General features: G+C 43.1%; 1 long non-coding RNA gene across 1 annotated transcript; it reads left to right on the top strand.

The window, feature by feature from the left end:
- The first annotated feature begins 2943 nt into the window (after positions 1-2943).
- On the top strand, positions 2944-5820 carry LOC136374585 (uncharacterized). The gene is made up of 4 exons (XR_010745925.1): positions 2944-3029; positions 3274-3321; positions 4833-4880; positions 5735-5820. It is a non-coding gene; the product is annotated as an uncharacterized lncRNA (long non-coding RNA).
- The last annotated feature ends 180 nt before the right edge of the window (positions 5821-6000 follow it).

The raw sequence follows: 6000 nt of genomic DNA, 5'->3' as shown, positions 1-6000 counted from the left end.
GTGTGGGCATGACGCTTGTGTGTTTCACAGTTGGCAGTGCCAGGAGGACTCTGGGAATTCTGCAGCCTGGAGTGGGGCTGCTGGCACATACAGAGCTGTCAGAGCTGCTTATTCCCTGCCATGGAAAGCAAGGCAGGTTGTATCCCCTTCCAGAGAATTAGCCACCGCTCAGATGCCTTCCCATCTTCTCCAAGGCCAGTGCAGGACTGTTTCCACTGATCCTTTCTATACACATGGTTCTTGTCTAGAAATTAAGCTGGTCAAGGTCATGGATTCTAAAAATGGGGCTTCACAATTAGTTAAGAAAACTGTTAAGTTATGCATTATTTTTCTCCTACCACTACACTCCCTTTTCTAGTTATTGATAAGCCTTCAGATGCTCCAAGCCTTCTAATTAAATTAAAAATTTAGAGAAAGGTCAAGTAGATACTTCCTTGGAAATTGGCTGGCTGAACACAGTGCTTCTGGTATAGAAATTTTGTCTTTTTTTTTTTTGTCCCATTCAGTCCATGCTGCTTTCTGGGATTTAGAAGAAACTGATGAATTTCATTTCTACTCTCCACTGTGTTTTTCAGCTACTACTCAGGACTGTCTTTCTTCATTACCATTTCTGCACTTTTACTGGAGCTATTTGCCTTGTCCGAACTCTTTAAAGTTCATAAACACCAGACGTAACCTGTTCTCAGGCTGGTTGTCCAGTCTGGGCAATGGCTTTAGGTGCTGAACAAAGGGTTTGGTCCAGATAACCTCCAGAGGACTCTGCCAACCTGATTTTGTGATTTTATGATTCACATGAAGCCATTCCATCAAGGGTGCACAAGACTCTTACTAGATCCTTTAGTAAATTAAACTTCTCTGATTTTTGCATCCTGTCACTGAATTACTTATAAGCTATCTGACTTTAAATAACCTCCTGAGTGCTGTAGATGAGCTCCCCATTTGCTGCCTGTGCCATTTTTTCTGCACTGTTAGACACCCATTGATGATAATTCTGTTGTAAGTCATTTAGGTTTATTTAATAACCTAATTATCACGCCTTCTCAGTGGCAGAAGTTAGCACCTGCCTTGTGTTCGTATACATTTACATTTTCTTCTTCCTTTTTTTGCCTCTTTCCTTGTAGTTCTACATGGTGAAACCTAACACCCTGAGATTCAGTATTTGTAAGGAGGTTTGTGTGTGAAGTGGGGTTTGAATGTTTAGCCCTAGTGGATTGCAAGCAAAGGTATAAAATCAACTAATTGTTTCTGTTCTTCCAGCTACTATCTCCAGGACAGGGACCCTGATGCCTCATCTGAAAGCCAAGGTATTGCACTTCAGGTCCACATCACAATTGATAAATGTTATCTGATAATTATTATTTGAGAAACTGGCTGAAAAAGGGCAGACAGAAATTGGTTTAAAATAAGAGCAGACAGCAGCTTGCAACAATTTCTCCTTTGTTTTTTACTGTGTTTGTGCTTGCTCCTGCCATTTATATGTTTAGCTTTTCATCTCTCCCCTTAAATCCATTCTCTCTTGTTTTTTGCCATCTGACTTCCAGCAGTGCTCCTTGGCTGTCAATCAAGCACTTCTTCCAGGGCTGATCCTTTGTTTTGGTCTGGTTTCAGGTCATACCAGGAGCAGATGACAAGTTCAACAGCACACGGAAACAGTCTGCTGGAGCTCAGTTCCGGGTATGGTATTGCTGCCCTGAGGTGCACCATGAGATGAAGGGAGTGATAATTTTATCACTGCAAATATCATGGTTAAAGCAAACATTATGTAGACAGGGGCTTTCCTGATTGCTGAGCAGGGCTGATTACAGTGGGACAGGCCTAGTTGTTGCCAGAACCCAGGAAGTTGCTGCGGGATGAGAAAACTGTTCTTGCTGCAGGATATTGAGCGTCTGGCAATGCTTTGGTTTGATGGACTGTTGATGTTCCTCTGTCCTTGCCAGCATTCTCTGATGGTGCTCATGGAGAGGATGTATTCTGCCAACCCACACTTTGTGCGCTGCATAAAGCCCAACAGCCAGAAGGAGCCAGGTGTGCTGGACAACGAGGTGGTCCTGCTGCAGGTGAGCAAAAACAGGGTCCTTTATCAGGGACTTCTGCCACATCTCAGTGGGAGGGCAGATTCCACTGAAAGGCTGTACAAGGTGACTTACTTGAGTCTCCCTTTGCAAGAGAAAGAGCACCCACCCTTTATATATGTGTAAAGATTCTCAGTACTTGGTTGTTTTTACGACACAGACTGCTAGGTCCAGATTTTGCAATCTTAAGATATCTCTCTTTTTTTTTTTTTCATGAATGCAATGAAATCTGTTTGTCAGGCGCTACGATTCATCTTTATGTGTCCCCCTGGATGAGACTGGTACAGACAGTACTCCAGAAAAATTGCTTCCCAGAGGAGACTGTTCTCAGCCCTCAGCCAGGGCAACTCTGAATAGAAACCAAGAGGGGATTGCTTTGATAGGATCTGAAATACACTGATATGACTGTATTTGGATATTCTGTCAGGTCTGAGGTCTAGATGCATTAAAGAATACTGAAAATGATTGGAAGCGTTCAGAAAGCTCAGCAGCCTCTTTAATGTATATAACAAAGAGTAGGATTAAGAGGAAGTTCATCCATGCCTCAGAGTACTTCTGTGTCGAGATTTGGAAATATGAAGCTAACCTCTAAGGGACAGAGGCAAAGCAGTACCCATGGCTGGAAGGTGAAGTTATTTCAGTCATTGGGTTTTATGGTTTCCGACTTCTAACTCAGTGGTTAATCATCAGAGTTACAGAATGAGGTAAATACAGTTCTTAACCAAGGAAACATTTCAGAAAAAACATTTTAATTTTGAACTGGAGAAGCTTAAGGCTGAATGAAGTAATTTCTGCCTGCAAAGGAGCAAACCAATGTCCTAATGACCTGTGTCTCTTTGTTTCTCTGATCCCCTTTGTGATGCTGCTTCAGCTCCGATACAATGGGCTGCTGGAGACTATCCGTATCCGAAGAGATGGTTTCTCCTGGAGACCCTCCTTTGAGGAATTTGCTGAAAGGTCCTTTAAAACTTCTGAATATTCCTTAGTAGATATTATCTGACCTGATAATGACCCTGATAACCAGATAAGAGCAAGGAGTAAAAGAGTCTCTTCAAAGTTCATGTGGTCTGAGATCATGGGGTTATTTGCTGTGGGAGGATGAATGGAAAATGTGTTGTTGTTTGGTGTCAGGGTGATGGGGATCAGCTCAGCCCATCAAGGATGTGGCTTTTATGTGTTTGTATTGGTTTGTTTTCCACAGATATGGAATTCTTCTTGTTAAACCTGATGTTCCCCTCATAAAAGAAAGGTAAGAACACTAACTTTGTTTGTCTGGTGTGTTCTTCAGAGGCTTTACTGAGTAGCACAGGAAACCAAATAAAAGGAATAGGCAAAAAAGGGTGGGATTTTGTGGTGATGGGGAACACAGATCCCAGACAAGGACATTTCATGCTTAAAGAGCATTTAAAGACCATGATGAATTAAATCTTTCTTGAATTGTTATGTAGCAACTAAATTCAATTATCATAAAACCTTATTGTGCTATAAAATGGAAACTGACCCATGTATTTAATTTAGGGAGTAACAATAGTGGTCAAGGGTGTCCACTGAACTCAGCATGGCAGGCAGTCATGTACTGCTGTCAGGTGCCTCTCTAGGCTTTTTCCTGATGGCCACATGGGAGAAGATAAAGACAATGCTGAGCAAGCACTGAATGTCTCCCAGGCTAGTGAAGATGTTTCTAAACCAAGGATTTGGTCTCTGTACAGGCAAAATATACCATCAGCACTTTTAGAACCTGACTATTACACACATAAACATCCTTCCAGCTCTGCAGAGGGACAGGGTTTTACTCTGCCAACGTTTTCCTTCCTACATCTAGGGCAGCAGTTCCCCACCTCCTCCTCTCCATTTTCCCAGCCTCTCCTTCCTGCCAGTGTCAACTGTGATTGATAGTGAGAATGAATCATGTAAAGAAGCCAACTGAGGGGGTTTTTTTTTAGTCATTTAAGAAAAGGATTTGAATGATTTCCTGGAACAATTCACTCCTGGCACTAGTTCCTCCTGCCTTCACAGTGCTTCCTTGAACTTCCTGATGCTTCCTGAATAGTAAGAATTTCAAATCCAAGTGAGGTCACAAGAGAGTGTCATAGGTGGAGGAGAGATCATTGTAAACAGGCAGTGTCATGTGTTTGGAGTGACAAAATTCGTGGGATGCATTTCATCCAATCAATAATTCAGTTCTGTGGACATGGATTATGGCACTGTGGAAGTTGGCCGAGATAGAAAGAAAAACACTTCTGCTTTCCTGTGTGAGATATTAGCAAGAAGTGCCACTATGATTTCACAGCCTGGATTAGCAGGAGAGGGAGGAAGCTGTCTGTGTGTTGCAGCTAGAGCTGCTTTCAGTTCCAAGCGTCAGGGAATCTTTCCGAGTGACCCAAATTTTATCGCTGGAGTCTGCAAAATGAAACTGGAATTGGAAAACAGACTTTCTCCCGGAAGTCTTGCTGTGCTGACCTTGCAACTTGTGTCCTCCAAAGGGCTTGGAAACAAAACGAGGAAAAGCACTTCTGAGAATAAAATAGGCTCTACAGAATTGCCTCCCAGGGAGTTGAAGTAAATCTGCCTATGGGAATCCCTTTGTGGATGTTCTTCCCAAGTGTGGTCCAAGCTGTATCTCAAGGTGCATTATGACTGACAGCCAGTTTACGACTATTGGGAATTGCTGAGGCACTTCATGCCCCTTTATGCAACTGAAAAAAATGGTGTTTGCTTTCCATGGAAAATTATTTATTTTACTTTTATTGTCTCTTTCAGTTGCTTGAAGATACTACAAAATACAGAGCTGAAAGGCTGGATCTGTGGGTAGGTGTGGATCACTGCTGTTTGGAATGTGAAGCCTAGGGTTTTACACATGTACGCTGTCACCTGGTTCTCTTCAGGGAGAATTCTGTGGTTGTAGGAATAGGCTCTTCAAAGAATGATGAATAAAAGTTTAGATAGTCTCGGGGAGGGTTTCCTCACCCAAGATTTAGATTGTTTACAGTCCTTAGCCCTCTAAAAGCCCGAGTTGTGTTGGTATAAAAAAGCGGAGTCTTTGAGGTTTGTTTCAGGTTTCTCGTGATGTTTATTATTTTATATCTCAGAATTTTCTCTGCTCCCATCCAAGGTCCAAACAGCAGCTGGGACATGAGGCGACTGCCTCCCGATGGGATGTTCCCTTACATTTATACAGATAACTAGTATTGGTTATTTACTGTTTTGTACCAATGCCCAGTGCCCACACTAAAAGTGTCATTTCTACTTTGCTCCAATCCACTCTAACTACTTTGTGCCATCACCACCCCAAAAGATGGAGGACAGGAAGAAGGAGAAGTACATGAGGTACCACCCAAATTCCACCCTTTGTCCCAATTTACCTCTATTCTATGAACCCTAAAACTACTGAATTTTGTATCTTCTACTGTGCTAAACTACTGTTTTCACATTGCAGTGGTTTGCAATTCCTTTCTCTGTGTCAGAGGCCTCTCCCATGGACTAGAATCAAACCCAGTGTTTTCCTGGGCTCTGTGCCAAGGTCTCCAAGCCCCCTGGACTGGCTCCACACCCCCTGTCCAGGGCTCAAATTCCCTTCCTTGGGACGCAGGTCATCGAGGGGGATGTCCTGGACTCCAACAAGATAGTGTCTCTCACTGCATCTTTCTCTTCCAACTTCACAGAAAATCACGACTTTTCTTTAAATATTGGCATCAGGAACAGCTGGCAAAGTGTGTGGAGCGACTGGAAAAAGCAGCAGTTATCATACAGAAAGGTGAGCACTGGGACAGGAGCTGATCTCAGACCAGGGGAAGGAAAACCTTTTCTGCAGTCCCTGCTCCACCTTTGCACCTTTGCAGAGGACAGAAGGGTAAGGCAGGTGCCGTTTCTGTGTCAAGGCTCTGTGAAGTCAAAGTGCTTGTTGCAATGCCCACATTCCCCGTGCTCA

The sequence above is a fragment of the Sylvia atricapilla genome, chromosome Z (genome assembly GCF_009819655.1).
Source record: "Sylvia atricapilla isolate bSylAtr1 chromosome Z, bSylAtr1.pri, whole genome shotgun sequence".
NCBI lineage: Eukaryota > Metazoa > Chordata > Aves > Passeriformes > Sylviidae > Sylvia > Sylvia atricapilla.
This window is presented reverse-complemented; position numbering and strand designations above follow the sequence as displayed.